Source organism: Phyllobates terribilis, unplaced genomic scaffold (genome assembly GCF_046119375.1).
Source record: "Phyllobates terribilis strain yellow unplaced genomic scaffold, ASM4611937v1 Scaffold_10__3_contigs__length_209671492, whole genome shotgun sequence".
Lineage (NCBI taxonomy): Eukaryota > Metazoa > Chordata > Amphibia > Anura > Dendrobatidae > Phyllobates > Phyllobates terribilis.
In genome coordinates, this window is record NW_027362770.1 from 199158885 (window position 1) to 199177014 (window position 18130).

Below are 18130 nucleotides of genomic sequence, written 5' to 3' on the forward strand. Positions count from 1 at the left end.
ACAGATATCACTTACAGTAAAGAACTAACAATGATAGACGGGTACAGAGGGAGGATGACCCTGCCCTGCGGGCTTACATTCTACAGATACATTGTATATTATTATTATGTATATAGCGTCATTGATTCCATGGTGCTGTACATGAGAAGAGGTTACATACCAGATACAGATATCACTTACAGTAAAGAACTAACAATGATAGACGGGTACAGAGGGAGGAGGACCCTGCCCCTGCGGGCTTACATTCTACAGATACATTGTATATTATTATTATTTATATAGAGCCATTGATTCCATGGTGCTGTACATGAGAAGGGGTGACATACCAGATACAGATATCACTTACAGTAAACTAACAATGATAGACGGTACAGAGGGAGGAGGACCCTGCCCCTGGGGGCTTACATTCTACAGATACATTGTATATTATTATTATTTATATAGCGTCATTGATGTCATGGCGCTGTACATGAGAAGATGTTACATACCAGATACAGATATCACTTACAGTAAAGAACTAACAATGATAGACGGGTACAGAGGCAGGAGGACCCTGCCCCCGGGGGCTTACATTCTACAGATACATTGTATATTATTATTATTTATATAGCTCCATTGATTCCATGGTGCTGTACATGAGAAGGGGTTACATACCAGATACAGATATCACTTACAGTAAAGAACTAACAATGATAGACGGGCACAGAGGGAGGAGGACCCTGCCCCTGGGGGCTTACATTCTACAGATACATTGTATATTATTGTTATTTATATAGCGTCATTGATTCCATGGTGCTGTACATGAGAAGAGGTTACATACCAGATACAGATATCACTTACAGTAAAGAACTAACAATGATAGACGGGTACAGAGGGAGGAGGACCCTGCCCCTGCGGGCTTACATTCTACAGATACATTGTATATTATTATTATTTATATAGAGCCATTGATTCCATGGTGCTGTACATGAGAAGGGGTGACATACCAGATACAGATATCACTTACAGTAAACTAACAATGATAGACGGTACAGAGGGAGGAGGACCCTGCCCCTGGGGGCTTACATTCTACAGATACATTGTATATTATTATTATTTATATAGCGTCATTGATGTCATGGCGCTGTTCATGAGAAGAGGTTACATACCAGATACAGATATCACTTACAGTAAAGAACTAACAATGATAGACGGGTACAGAGGGAGGAGGACCCTGCCCCTGGGGGCTTACATTCTACAGATACATTGTATATTATTATTATTTATATAGCTCCATTGATTCCATGGTGCTGTACATGAGAAGGGGTTACATACCAGATACAGATATCACTTACAGTAACTAACAATGATAGACGGGTACAGAGGGAGGAGGACCCTGCCCCTGGGGGCTTACATTCTACAGATACATTGTATATTATTATTATTTATATAGCTCCATTGATTCCATGGTGCTGTACATGAGAAGGGGTTACATACCAGATACAGATATCACTTACAGTAAAGAACTAACAATGATAGACGCGTACAGAGGGAGGAGGACCCTGCCCCCGGGGGCTTACATTCTATAGATACATTGTATATTATTATTATTTATATAGCTCCATTGATTCCATGGTGCTGTACATGAGAAGGGGTTACATACCAGATACAGATATCATTTACAGTAAAGAACTAACAATGATAGACGGGTACAGAGCGAGGAGGACCCTGCCCCTGCGGGCTTACATTCTACAGATACATTGTATATTATTATTATTTATATAGAGCCATTGACTCCATGGTGCTGTACATGAGAAGGGGTGACATACCAGATACAGATATCACTTACAGTAAACTAACAATGATAGACGGTACAGAGGGAGGAGGACCCTGTCCCTGGGGGCTTACATTCTACAGATACATTGTATATTATTATTATTTATATAGCGTCATTGATGTCATGGCGCTGTTCATGAGAAGAGGTTACATACCAGATACAGATATCACTTACAGTAAAGAACTAACAATGATAGACGGGTACAGAGGGAGGAGGACCCTGCCCCTGGGGGCTTACGTTCTACAGATACATTGTATATTATTATTATTTATATAGCTCCATTGATTCCATGGAGCTGTACATGAGAAGGGGTTACATACCAGATACAGATATCACTTACAGTAACTAACAATGATAGACGGGTACAGAGGGAGGAGGACCCTGCCCCTGGGGGCTTACATTCTACAGATACATTGTATATTATTATTATTTATATAGCTCCATTGATTCCATGGTGCTGTACATGAGAAGGGGTTACATACCAGATACAGATATCACTTACAGTAAAGAACTAACAATGATAGACGCGTACAGAGGGAGGAGGACCCTGCCCCCGGGGGCTTACATTCTACAGATACATTGTATATTATTATTATTTATATAGCTCCATTGATTCCATGGTGCTGTACATGAGAAGGGGTTACATACCAGATACAGATATCATTTACAGTAAAGAACTAACAATGATAGACGGGTACAGAGCGAGGAGGACCCTGCCCCTGCGGGCTTACATTCTACAGATACATTGTATATTATTATTATTTATATAGAGCCATTGACTCCATGGTGCTGTACATGAGAAGGGGTGACATACCAGATACAGATATCACTTACAGTAAACTAACAATGATAGACGGTACAGAGGGAGGAGGACCCTGCCCCTGGGGGCTTACATTCTACAGATACATTGTATATTATTATTATTTATATAGCGTCATTGATGTCATGGCGCTGTACATGAGAAGAGGTTACATACCAGATACAGATATCACTTACAGTAAAGAACTAACAATGATAGACGGGTACAGAGGGAGGAGGACCCTGCCCCTGGGGGCTTACATTCTACAGATACATTGTATATTATTATTATTTATATAGCTCCATTGATTCCATGGTGCTGTACATGAGAAGGGGTTACATACCAGATACAGATATCACTTACAGTAACTAACAATGATAGACGGGTACAGAGGGAGGAGGACCCTGCCCCTGGGGGCTTACATTCTACAGATACATTGTATATTATTATTATTTATATAGCTCCATTGATTCCATGGTGCTGTACATGAGAAGGGCTTACATACCAGATACAGATATCACTTACAGTAAAGAACTAACAATGATAGACGCGTAGAGAGGGAGGAGGACCCTGCCCCCGGGGGCTTACATTCTACAGATACATTGTATATTATTATTATTTATATAGCTCCATTGATTCCATGGTGCTGTACATGAGAAGGCGTTACATACCAGATACAGATATCACTTACAGTAACTAACAGTGATAAACGGGCACAGAGGGAGGAGGACCCTGCCCCTGGGGGCTTACATTCTACAGATACATTGTATATTATTATTATTTATATAGCGTCATTGATTCCATGGTGCTGTACATGAGAAGAGGTTACAAACCAGAAACAGATATCACTTACAGTAAAGAACTAACAATGATTGACGGGTACAGAGGGAGGAGGACCCGGCCCCTGGGGGCTTACATTCTACAGATACATTGTATATTATTATTATTTATATAGAGCCATTGATTCCATAGTGCTGTACATGAGAAGGGGTGACATACCAGATACAGATATCACTTACAGTAAACTAACAATGATAGGCGGTACAGAGGGAGGAGGACCCTGATCCTGCGGGCTTACATTCTACAGATACATTGTATATTATTATTATTTATATAGCACCATTGATTCCATGGTGCTGTACATGAGATGGAGTTACATACCAGATACAGATATCACTTACAGTAAAGAACTAACAATGATAGACGGGTACAGAGGGAGTAGGACCCTGCCCCTGGGGGCTTACATTCTACAGATACATTGTATATTATTATTATTTATATAGCACCATTGATTCCATGGTGCTGTACATGAGATGGAGTTACATACCAGATACAGATATCACTTACAGTAAAGAACTAACAATGATAGACGGGTACAGAGGGAGGAGGACCCTGCCCCCGGGGGCTTACATTCTACAGATACATTGTATATTATTATTATTTATATAGCACCATTGATTCCATGGTGCTGTACATGAGAAGGGGTTACATACCAGATACAGATATCACTTACAGTAAAAACTAACAATGATAGACGCGTACAGAGGGAGGAGGACCCTGCCCCCGGGGGCTTACATTCTACAGATACATTGTATATTATTATTATTTATATAGCTCCATTGATTCCATGGTGCTGTACATGAGAAGGGGTTACATACCAGATACAGATATCACTTATAGTAAAGAACTAACAATGATAGACGGGTACAGAGGGAGGAGGACCCTGCCCCTGGGGTCTTACATTCTACAGATACATTGTATATTATTATTATTTATATAGCTCCATTGATTCCATGGTGCTGTACATGAGAAAGGGTTACATACCAGATACAGATATCACTTACAGTAAAGAACTAACAATGATAGACGGGTACAGGGTTAGGAGGACCCTGCCCCTGGGGGCTTACATTCTACAGATACATTGTATATTATTATTATTTATATATCGCCATTGATTCCATGGTGCTGTACATGAGAAGGGGTTACATACCAGATACAGATATCACTTACAGTAAAGAACTAACAATGATAGACGGGTACAGAGGGAGGAGGACCCTGCCCCTGTGGGCTTACATTCTACAGATACATTGTATATTATTATTATTTATATAGCTCCATTGATTCCATGGCGATGTACATGAGAAGGGGTTACATACCAGATACAGATATCACTTACAGTAAAGAACTAACAATGATAGACGGGTACAGAGGGAGGAGGACCCTGCCCCTGCGGGCTTACATTCTACAGATACATTGTATACTATTATTATTTATATAGCTCCATTGATTCCATGGTGCTGTACATGAGAAGGGGTTACATACCAGATACAGATATCACTTACAGTAAAGAACTAACAATGATAGACGGGTACAGAGGGAGGAGGAACCTGCCCCTGGGGGCTTACATTCTACAGATACATTGTATATTATTATTATTTATATAGCTCCATTGATTCCATGGTGCTGTACATGAGAAGAGGTTACATACCAGATACAGATATCACTTACAGTAAAGAACTAACAATGATAGACGGGTACAGAGGGAGGAGGACCCTGCCCCTGCGGGCTTACATTCTACAGATACATTGTATATTATTATTATTTATATAGCTCCATTGATTCCATGGTGCTGTACATGAGAAGGGGTTACATACCAGATATAGATATCACTTACAGTAACTAACAATGATAGACGGGTACAGAGGGAGGAATACCCTGCCCCTGCGGGCTTACATTCTACAGATACATTGTATATTATTATTATTTATATAGCTCCATTGATTCCATGGTGCTGTACATGAGAAGGGGTTACATACCAGATACAGATATCACTTACAGTAACTAACAATGATAGACGGGTACAGAGGGAGGAGGACCCTGCCCCTGGGGGCTTACATTCTACAGATACAATGTATATTATTATTATTTATATAGCTCCATTGATTCCATGGTGCTGTACATGAGAAGGGGTTACATACCAGATACAGATATCACTTACAGTAAAGAACTAACACTGATAGACGGGTACAGAGGGAGGAGGACCCTGCCCCTGGGGGCTTACATTCTACAGATACATTGTATATTATTATTATTTATATAGCTCCATTGATGCCATGGTGCTGTACATGAGAAGGGGTTACATACCAGATACAGATATCACTTACAGTACAGAACTAACAATGATAGACGGGTACAGAGGGAGGAGGACCCTGCCCCTGCGGGCTTACATTCTACAGATACATTGTATATTATTATTATTTATATAGCACCATTGATTCCATGGTGCTGTACATGAGAAGGGGTTACATACCAGATACAGATATCACTTACAGTAAACAAACTAACAATGATAGACGGGTACAGAGGGAGGAGGACCCTGCCCCTGTGGGCTTACATTCTACAGATACATTGTATATTATTATTATTTATATAGCGCCATTGATTCCATGGCGCTGTACATGAGAAGGGTTTACATACCAGATACAGATATCACTTACAGTAAAGAACCAACAATGATAGACGGGTACAGAGGGAGGAGGACCCTGCCCCTGGGGGCTTACATTCTACAGATACATTGTATATTATTATTATTTATATAGCGCCATTGATTCCATGGTGCTGTACATGAGAAGGGGTTACATACCAGATACAGACATCACTTACTGTAAAGAACTAACAATGATAGACGGGTATAGAGGGAGGAGGACCCTGCCCCTGGGGCTTACATTCTACAGATACATTGTATATTATTATTATTTATATAGCGCCATTGATTCCATGGTGCTGTACATGAGAAGGGATTTACATATCAGATACAGACATCACTTACTGTAAAGAACTAACAATGATAGACGGGTACAGAGGGAGGAGGACCCTGCCCCTGCGGGCTTACATTCTACAGATACATTGTATATTATTATTATTTATATAGCACCATTGATTCCATGGTGCTGTACATGAGAAGAGGTTACATACCAGATACAGATATCACTTACAGTAAAGAACTAACAATGATAGACGGTACAGAGGGAGGAGGACCCTGCCCCTGTGGGCTTACATTCTACAGATACTTTGTATATTATTATTATTTATAAAGCACCATTGATTCCATGGTGCTGTACTTGAGAAGAGGTTACATACCAGATACAGATATCACTTACAGTAAAGAACTAACAATGATAGACGGGTACAGAGGGAGGAGGACCCTGCCCCTGTGGGTTTACATTCTACAGATACATTGTATATTATTATTATTTATATAGCTCCATTGATTCCATGGTGCTGTACATGAGAAGAGGTTACATACCAGATACAGATATCACTTACAGTAAAGAACTAACAATGATAGACGGTACAGAGGGAGGAGGACCCTGCCCCTGCGGGCTTACATTCTACAGATACATTGTATAATATTATTATTTATATAGCGCCATTGATGCCATGGTGCTGTACATGAGAAGGGGTTACATACCAGATACAGACATCACTTACTGTAAAGAACTAACAATGATAGACGGGTACAGAGGGAGGAGGACCCTGCCCCTGCGGGCTTACATTCTACAGATACATTGTATATTATTATTATTTATATAGCTCCATTGATTCCATGGTGCTGTACATGAGAAGAGGTTACATACCAGATACAGATATCACTTACAGTAAAGAACTAACAATGATAGACGGTACAGAGGGAGGAGGACCCTGCCCCTGCGGGCTTACATTCTACAGATACATTGTATATTATTATTATTTATATAGCTCCATTGATTCCATGGTGCTGTACATCAGAAGGGGTTACATACCAGATACAGACATTACTTACTGTAAAGAACTAACAATGATAGACGGGTATAGAGGGAGGAGGACCCTGCCCCTGGGGCTTACATTCTACAGATACATTGTATATTATTATTATTTATATAGCGCCATTGATTCCATGGTGCTGTACATGAGAAGGGATTTACATATCAGATACAGACATCACTTACTGTAAAGAACTAACAATGATAGACGGGTACAGAGGGAGGAGGACCCTGCCCCTGCGGGTTTACATTCTACAGATACATTGTATATTATTATTATTTATATAGCACCATTGATTCCATGGTGCTGTACATGAGAAGAGGTTACATACCAGATACAGATATCACTTACAGTAAAGAACTAACAATGATAGACGGTACAGAGGGAGGAGGACCCTGCCCCTGTGGGCTTACATTCTACAGATACTTTGTATATTATTATTATTTATATAGCACCATTGATTCCATGGTGCTGTACATGAGAAGAGGTTACATACCAGATACAGATATCACTTACAGTAAAGAACTAACAATGATAGACGGGTACAGAGGGAGGAGGACCCTGCCCCTGTGGGCTTACATTCTACAGATACATTGTATATTATTATTATTTATATAGCTCCATTGATTCCATGGTGCTGTACATGAGAAGAGGTTACATACCAGATACAGATATCACTTACAGTAAAGAACTAACAATGATAGACGGTACAGAGGGAGGAGGACCCTGCCCCTGCGGGCTTACATTCTACAGATACATTGTATAATATTATTATTTATATAGCGCCATTGATGCCATGGTGCTGTACATGAGAAGGGGTTACATACCAGATACAGACATCACTTACTGTAAAGAACTAACAATGATAGACGGGTACAGAGGGAGGAGGACCCTGCCCCTGCGGGCTTACATTCTACAGATACATTGTATATTATTTTTATTTATATAGCTCCATTGATTCCATGGTGCTGTACATGAGAAGAGGTTACATACCAGATACAGATATCACTTACAGTAAAGAACTAACAATGATAGACGGTACAGAGGGAGGAGGACCCTGCCCCTGCGGGCTTACATTCTACAGATACATTGTATATTATTATTATTTATATAGCACCATTGATTCCATGGTGCTGTACATGAGGAGGGGTTACATACCAGATACAGATATCACTTACAGTAAACTAACAATGATAGACGGGTACAGAGGGAGGAGGACCCTGCCCCTGCGGGCTTACATTCTACAGATACATTGTATATTATTATTATTGATATAGCACCATTGATTCCATGGTGCTGTACATGAGAAGAGGTTACATACCAGATACAGATATCACTTACAGTAAAGAACTAACAATGATAGACCGGTACAGAGGGAGGAGGACCCTGCCCCTGTGGGCTTACATTCTACAGATACATTGTATATTATTATTATTTATATAGCTCCATTGATTCCATGGTGCTGTACATGAGAAGAGATTACATACCAGATACAGATATCACTTACAGTAAAGAACTAACAATGATAGACGGTACAGAGGGAGGAGGACCCTGCCCCTGCGGCCTTACATTCTACAGATACATTGTATATTATTATTATTTATATAGCGCCATTGATGCCATGGTGCTGTACATGAGAAGGGGTTACATACCAGATACAGACATCACTTACTGTAAAGAACTAACAATGATAGACGTTTACAGAGGGAGGAGGACCCTGCCCCTGCGGGCTTACATTCTACAGATACATTGTATATTATTATTATTTATATAGCTCCATTGATTCCATGGTGCTGTACATGAGAAGAGGTTACATACCAGATACAGATATCACTTACAGTAAAGAACTAACAATGATAGACGGTACAGAGGGAGGAGGACCCTGCCCCTGCGGGCTTACATTCTACAGATACATTGTATATTATTATTATTTATATAGCGCCATTGATGCCATGGTGCTGTACATGAGAAGGGGTTACATACCAGATACAGACATCACTTACTGTAAAGAACTAACAATGATAGACGGGTACAGAGGGAGGAGGACCCTGCCCCTGCGGGCTTACATTCTACAGATACATTGTATATTATTATTATTTATATAGCGCCATTGATGCCATGGTGCTGTACTTGAGAAGGGGTTACATAGCAGATACAGACATCACTTACAGTAAAGAACTAACAATGATAGACGGGTACAGAGGGAGGAGGACCCTGCCCCTGCGGGCTTACATTCTACAGATACATTGTATATTATTATTATTTATATAGCACCATTGATTCCATGGTGCTGTACATGAGAAGTGGTTACATACCAGGTACAGATATCACTTACAGTAAAGAACTAACAATGATAGACGGGTACAGAGGGAGGAGGACCCTGCCCCTGCGGGCTTACATTCTACATATACATTGTATATTATTATTATTTATATAGCTCCATTGATTCCATGGTGCTGTACATGAGAAGAGGTTACTTACCAGATACAGATATCACTTACAGTAAAGAACTAACAATGATAGACGGTACAAAGGGAGGAGGACCCTGCCCCTGCGGGCTTACATTCTACAGATACATTGTATATTATTATTATTTATATAGCGCCATTGATGCCATGGTGCTGTACATGAGAAGGGGTTACATACCAGATACAGACATCACTTACTGTAAAGAACTAACAATGATAGACGGGTACAGAGGGAGGAGGACCCTGTCCCTGGGGGCTTATGACGCGCCCCTGGGCCTGTGTCGCGCTGCGTTACGCACGCGGGAGCTTACCCGGAGCCGGATCTCTTGAGGGTTGTAGTCCCGTGGCGGTGACCCGGTCCGTGCCCAGGGAGTCAAACTGAGCGGCGATGTAACAGCGGTAGATGCAGGACGACTACGCCACCCGTTGAATGCAGCTATGGAGCTGCCGCTGCAGGACAGTCCGCTGAGGCCGGTGGATGGATGGTGCAGCGTAGATGGTATAACCCCCAACGGGAGGGGTATGGCCTCAGGGCAGCAGATGTGGATGATGGGGGTAGCAGGAACCACTCAGAGACGGTGCGGTGTAATTCAGGGTCTTTACTGGTAACAACGATAGCCCCTCCCGGAGTACTTGCTAGTGAACGGGGCCTGGTCAGTCCTTGAGCAGATGGGATCTCCCCTGGCCAGGCGGAGTTGTAGGCCTCCCAAACTGACTGTACTCTTCTGGCTACCTTGCTAGAAGCGGATATAAGTAGCCCACGTCCCTGAGTGTACCGTGTGGTGCTCACCCGTATGGCCGGTGACTCGGGGCCTTCTAATGGCTTCCGCTCCACGATGGCGGTGCTGGTCCCACGCGTGTGACCGTGCCTTCGGGTTTCTGGGCCTGAGGACCTGAAATCCCCTGCCGGTCGGCTTCTGCTGCTGGGTAAGAGTTAGTCCCCACAGCCTCGTACGCCGGGTCCGGTAAGAAAGCTTCTCAGTCAGGGCGAGCTCTGCAGCTGCCAGCCCCTGACTCGTAGTAGTATTGCTTCTGCTGTTTCTTGTCTCTACTCTCCTTGACTGCTAACCCTGCTTCAGCCCCGGGTTTATATAGGGGAAGTTCTTCCCCTCCCAAGACTGGGCAGGAGGTGTGGCATGCACAGGATCCCTGACCAAAGGACCTCCCACCTGCTCTCAGACATAATATCTCTATCACTGTGGCAACCAGACCCCTGGGGTGTCACATTCCCCCCTAGTAAAATTTAGTACTCCGGGACTAAACATATTTTAGAAAAACATAACAAGATATAACAATAACAATACAATAAAGAAACACATAAAGGTGGTCACGGAATGTCCGTAACCGGGTGCAGTCTTTGAAGAAAGCAAGGTGTCCATTTCACCAAAACAGGGAGACGTAACCAGGTAGGGGTCTGTCCTACCCCGAGTCCTTAACAGTCTCTAGTCCATCCTGGGTTACGCTCCAACTATGTACAAGGATTCCCGGTAAATCCACCAAGGACTCCTATAAATAACTAGAAACACATAATTATACACAAGCAACAAGAAAAACAGGTAACCACAAATAAAACAATTTATACATTTCAAATCCTCCAACGTGCGGGTAACTGGCCTCTAGTGGACCTAGTGGACCTACGGAGCTGACTGTCTAGCCCTGAACTACAGGGTGTAGGAGCTGTCAAGGGTAAACTGGGCAGCTGTCTACCGGCTCTTTGTCTCACTAGGGGTACGGCAGGCTCACTATAAGCAGAGGGTTGATCCTCCTGTTCTGCTTGTGTGGAGTCTTCTGCCTCCTGGACCGGCTGTTCTTCCAGCTCTACCTGTTGCTCCGTAGGTGCTTGGGATGCTGGTTGGAGGAAGGTGAGTACGGGTACCACAACTGCACCATTGACTTGAGTCCAAGACCGAGGGAAGTCCCCGAGCACAGTACTAACCATATCTTCCCTTTCCTCTACGGGTCGATGGTCTTCTTGTTCCTCTTCAGGGTTCCTCAGTTGTTCGGGACACTTCTTCAGGTGGTCCCGGGATACAATGGCTGTGGTTTCCCCTCCGTCTTTACTGATGGTACAAACCTTCGGGTTCTCGTGGCTTGAGGGCAGTACGGTGTACGGGTCTTTCTCCCACTGGTCATCCAACTTGTGGAGCTGTCTCTTCCTCTTCAAGACCTGCTCTCCGGGTACCAGGGGAACAGCGGGAGCATACTGGTTGTAAGTTTTCTCTTGTCTTTCCCTAGCCTGACAGAGACTTCGCTCCACGCTCTCCTGTACTCTCCGGTACTGCTGCTGCCTCTCTGTGTCCCAGTCTGTTTCTGGTGAAGTGTCCTCGGGTGTCAGGACTCCCATTTCCAGGTCAACAGGTAACTTACCAGGTCTTGCCCTCATTAGGTAAGCCGGGGTACAGTTGGTGGAACCTACCGGGATGTGGTTGTATAGGTCCACCAGATCGGGCAACTTCTCAGGCCACAGACTGCGTTCTTCCAGGGGCAACGTTTTTAGAAGATCCATTATCACCTGGTTCATTTTCTCACAAAGTCCATTAGTTTGCGGATGGTAGGGTGTCGTCCTTATCTTCCGGCAGCCATACAGATTGCAGAATTCCTGGAAGACCTCCGCTTCAAAGGCAGGTCCCTGGTCCGTCAGCACTTGGTCCGGGTACCCGTGTGGATGGCAAAAGTGCTGCTGGAAGGCTCTAGCTGCTGTTTGAGCCGTTAAGTCCTTGACGGGGACGACAACCAAGAACCGGGAGTAATGATCCACGATGGTTAACGCGTAGACGTAGCCACTTCTGCTTGGGGTCAGTTTTACATGATCCAAGGCTACCAGTTCCAACGGTTGCCGGGTGACGATGGACTGCAGGGGAGTCTTCTGGCTGGCACGGTCCTTCCTTCTCAGGTTGCACGGGCCACAGTCTCTGCACCACTTCTCGATGGTTCCCCTCATGCCTACCCAGTGGAACCGCTCGCGCAGCAGGAACTCCAGCTTCTTCCACCCGAAGTGTCCAGCTCCGTCGTGGTATGCCTCCATCACCATGGCTGCGTCTCTTCGTGGCACCACTACTTGCCAGAGTAATTCATGCGTCCGGGAGTTAACCATTCTGCGGCACAACTTCCCTTTGTAAAGGAACAGTCGACTCTTCTCTGCCCATAGTTGTTTGGCTTCCTCCGGAGCGTCTGGTTCAAGGCGAGCCTCCGGCCGAGTCAGCATCTCCTTCACCAGTCGGACGGCAGGGTCGCTGTCTTGCGTTTCCGCCCAGTTGTAGTGGGGTAAGGGGTTCAACGTAGCAGCCTGCTTACTCCTTACCCGGTGGGAATACTGGATAGTCCCATGACGGTGGAACGCAGGGAGTTCAACTTCTTCCAGTCCCTCCGGATCTTCTCCTCCGTCCGGCAGGTTGGGCATCCTGGACATGGCGTCCGCGTTGGTATTGGAGCGTCCTGCCCGGTATTTGATTGTGAACTCGTAGTTGGACAGACGGGCCATCCACCTCTGCTCTAGGGCACCGAGTCTTGCCGTGTCCAGGTGTGTCAACGGGTTGTTATCCGTGTACACGGTGAACCGGGAAGAAGCGAGGTAATGCTTAAAGCGCTCGGTGACTGCCCATACTACGGCCAGGAACTCTAACTTAAATGAGCTGTAATTCTCGGGGTTCCTTTCGGTGGGTCGCAGTTTTCGGCTGGCGTAGGCGATTACTCGTTCCTTCCCCTGCTGGATCTGGGACAGTACGGCTCCTAGCCCGATGTTACTGGCGTCGGTGTAGAGGATAAAGGGCTGGCTATAATCCGGGTACGCCAGGATTTCGTCCCCCGTGAGGGCCATCTTCAGCTGGCGGAAGGACTCTTCTTCCAGCTCCTCCCATTTGAAGGGCGGCTTCTGGTTCTTGGCCTTCCGGGACTGGCCTATCAGGAGGTCCTGCATAGGTGCTGCCTTTTTGGTGAAACCGGGAATAAACCTTCGGTAGTAGCCTACCAACCCGAGGAACTGCCGCACTTCTTTTACGCTGGAGGGGCTTGGCCATTCCTTAATTGCGGTGATCTTATCAGGGTCGGGAGCCACTCCGTCAGCGCTCACCACGTGTCCCAGGTACTGCACCTTTGGTTTCAGGAGGTGACACTTGGAGGGTTTCACCTTTAGGCCGTAACTTGCCAGAGCTTCGAACACTTCCGCCAGGTGTTTCAGGTGGTCCTCATACGTCTTGGAATATACGATGACATCGTCCAGGTACAACAGGACCGTCTCGAAGTTTCTGTGGCCCAGACAACACTCCATTAGTCGTTGGAAGGTTCCCGGTGCGTTGCAGAGTCCGAACGGCATGCAGGTGAACTCGCTAAGTCCCATCGGGGTGGTGAATGCGGTCTTCTCCCGGTCCGCCTCTGCTACAGGAACCTGCCAGTACCCGCTAGTGAGATCCAAGGTAGAGAAGAAGTTAGCAGATCTTAAAGCAGCCAATGACTCCTCTATCCTTGGTAAAGGGTACGCATCCTTGTGTGTGATACGATTGATTTTCCGGTAATCTACACACATCCTCATGGTGTTGTCTTTCTTTCGGACTAAGACTAGTGGAGCTGCCCAGGGGCTACAGCTATCCCTGATCACCCCAGCCTCCTTCATGTCTCTAAGCATCCCCTTGGCGTGTTGGTAGTGGGCAGGGGGTACGGGTCGATACCTCTCTTTTATAGGAGGATGGTCTCCCGTGGGGATGTGGTGTTCTACCCCCTTGACTCGCCCGAAGTCTAACGGGTGTTTACTGAACACTCTCTCGTACTCCTGAACCACCCGATAGACTCCTTGTTTCTGGTGTGCGGGAGTGGAGTCAGTACCCAGATGTAGTTGCTGACACCAGTCCTCCATGTTTTTCTTAGAGCCGTTACCTTCCTCCGGGTGAGATGGAGGCAAGGGTTCCACAGATTGTATAGAATTTTGGTTAATGGTATATAATTTGGCTAGCGTGGCATACCGGGGCAGGTACACTTCCCTCTCCCCGATATTTATTATGCGAACGGGCACCCTCCCATGGCGTACATCAACCACCCCCCGTGCTGTCAAAATGGTGGGCCTACTGTCCGAGTAAACTGGTTCTACCATTGCCTGGTAATCTCTACCTCTCAGACCAATAGCTGCCCGGCACCAAATCATCATTTCACTTTTTGGGGGCATGGCAATAGGAAAAGGGTCACACATTCTTACGCTACCAATCTCACTGCCGGAGAGTTCCACCTGTTGCCGTCGCATCAGTGCCCGGATCTCTTTCTGGAGCACCCGCTGCTCGCCGGAGCTGGCGTTCTTGGCAACCTGCTGTAAAAGGAAAATCACCTCTGCAAGACAATTTTCAATTACATTAGTTCCTAGAGTTATTTTTGGGTGACTCTCATGTTTGTCAATATCTACAATGATCAGTCCCTGTGCTGCCAGTTCGACTCTACCGATTTTGATGGTCACCTCTTTAAATCCGATCTGTGGCACGGGCTGGCCATTGCTGGCGATGATACTCAAGTCGTCGTCAGGGTAGCGGGTAATATCCGAGTCATTCCAGTACTGCTTGAAGAGCACGTACGGGATGGTGGTGACCTGTGACCCGGTGTCCAGTAGGGCACTCATAGGAATGCCATCCAGTACCACAGGCAAGACTGGACGTCCTCCCACATATCTGTCGCGCCAGTTCGATGGGCCTGGTGATCTTTTTCCTGGGGGTTGGCCCTCTACCCCAGGTTGTGCCCGTTTAAAGAACAGTACCTTGCCATATGTCCAGGTTGATTGCAGCGGCGGCAGATGGGTCGTCCATCCTCGCTGTATCGGTCACTGGGTCTTCCTCTGGCCGGTGGGGTCCTCCTTGGTCGACGCCACGGGATGTCCTCCGGTCCGGATGCCAGCTGGATCTTCCCTGGGGTGGAAGCCTGTAAAGACTGCACAGTTCGGGTTAGCGCAGCAACGCTCTTAACTAGCTCTTGGACCTGATGGTGTAGGTCTGGAGCCGGGTCATTGTCCAAAGCCTGCGCATCAGCTCCCACAGGCCCTGCCGACAAGGGCGCCGCCTCCTGGTGGTAAGTGATAGCAGGGCGCTTGTGGGTCACAACGCCACCCGGTGCCGGTTCTCGGAGCACCCGGATGGCTCTGTCCTTGAACTGTGCAAAGCCCAGATGGGGATCCTGTAAGGCCATTGCCCGCAACTGGGTTCGGTGGGTATTACAATACAGTCCCTCTATAAACTGTTCGGTCAACAGCCTGTCCTCGTTTCCCACTCCATCAGGGTCGGTCTGCTTAATGGCCCTCAGGGCCTCTTGTAGGTTTAGTGCATAGTCCCTTATACTCTCATGCGCTCGCTGCTTGCACCCGTAGAATCTAAGCTTAATCTCGGCTGAGGTACGGGTATCAAAGGTGTCCTTCAGCCGGGTTAGTATCTCTGCGACAGTCCTCCTCCCAGGTGGCCAGGATTTTACTTCCCTTTGGGCTGCCCCGGTTAGTTGGGCCACCAGGATGCTCACTTTTTGCTCTTCTGTGAGGGGGTACACCTGGAAGAGGCTATCCAGCTTTTCTCTAAAGTCATGCAGGGTATGTGACTCCCCTGAGTACTGGGGTAGCCAAGCTGCTCCCGGGATATAGGGCATGGTGAAGGGCATAACTGCAGCAGCGGTAGCGCTGGCGGGGGTTGAGGCAGTGAAGCTTTCCTCCGTATCCGACATCTTCCTCCCCCCTAGTGGACCGTGGCCTACCTTGCGATGATCCTGTTCCGTAGGCCGCGGCTCCGCAGTGGATCGTCAGGGTTGAGGACCTTCCGTCGCGCTCCTGTGACGTCGGCGTCTGCTGGGCTCCTTCCAGGACCTTACGCAACGTCCGGACGTGAGGCGGGGCTTCAGTTCTCGCGCGCTTTCGGAGTCCACGCCCCTCTTCTTCCCGCGCGGCGTCCTCAAGATGGCGTCCAATGGCGGGAAAACTCCACGGATGGCGGGAAGAAGGCAGAAGATGGCGCCGGATGGCGGGAAACTTCACCGATGGCGGGAAGAAGGCTGAAGATGGCGCCGGATGGCGGGAATCTTCACCACAGGTAAGTTTGAAAAGTCTCTTTTTCAGGCACGCAGTACCCGGTGGTTGCGGGCACGAAATCCTGCCGACTACGCCAAAGTTGACGCGCCCCTGGGCCTGTGTCGCGCTGCGTTGCGCACGCGGGAGCTTACCCGGAGCCGGATCTCTTGAGGGTTGTAGTCCCGTGGCGGTGACCCGGTCCGTGCCCAGGGAATCAAACTGAGCGGCGATGTAACAGCGGTAGATGCAGGACGACTACGCCACCCGTTGAATGCAGCTATGGAGCTGCCGCTGCAGGACAGTCCGCTGAGGCCGGTGGATGGATGGTGCAGCGTAGATGGTATAACCCCCAAAGGGAGGGGTATGGCCTCAGGGCAGCAGATGTGGATGATGGGGGTAGCAGGAACCACTCAGAGACGGTGCGGTGTAATTCAGGGTCTTTACTGGTAACAACGATAGACCCTCCCGGAGTACTTGCTAGTGAACGGGGCCTGGTCAGTCCTTGAGCAGATGGGATCTCCCCTGGCCAGGCGGAGTTGTAGGCCTCCCAAACTGACTGTACTCTTCTGGCTACCTTGCTAGAAGCGGATATAAGTAGCCCACGTCCCTGAGTGTACCGTGTGGTGCTCACCCGTATGGCCGGTGACTCGGGGCCTTCTAATGGCTTCCGCTCCACGATGGCGGTGCTGGTCCCACGCGTGTGACCGTGCCTTCGGGTTTCTGGGCCTGAGGACCTGAAATCCCCTGCCGGTCGGCTTCTGCTGCTGGGTAAGAGTTAGTCCCCACAGCCTCGGACGCCGGGTCCGGTAAGAAAGCTTCTCAGTCAGGGCGAGCTCTGCAGCTGCCAGCCCCTGACTCGTAGTAGTATTGCTTCTGCTGTTTCTTGTCTCTACTCTCCTTGACTGCTAACCCTGCTTCAGCCCCGGGTTTATATAGGGGAAGTTCTTCCCCTCCCAAGACTGGGCAGGAGGTGTGGCATGCACAGGATTCCTGACCAAAGGACCTCCCACCTGCTCTCAGACGTAATATCTCTATCACTGTGGCAACCAGACCCCTGGGGTGTCACACTTACATTCTACAGATACATTGTATATTATTATTATTTATATAGCACCATTGATTCCATGGTGCTGTACATGAGAAGTGGTTACATACCAGATACAGATATCACTTACAGTAAAGAACTAACAATGATAGACGGTACAGAGGGAGGAGGACCCTGCCCC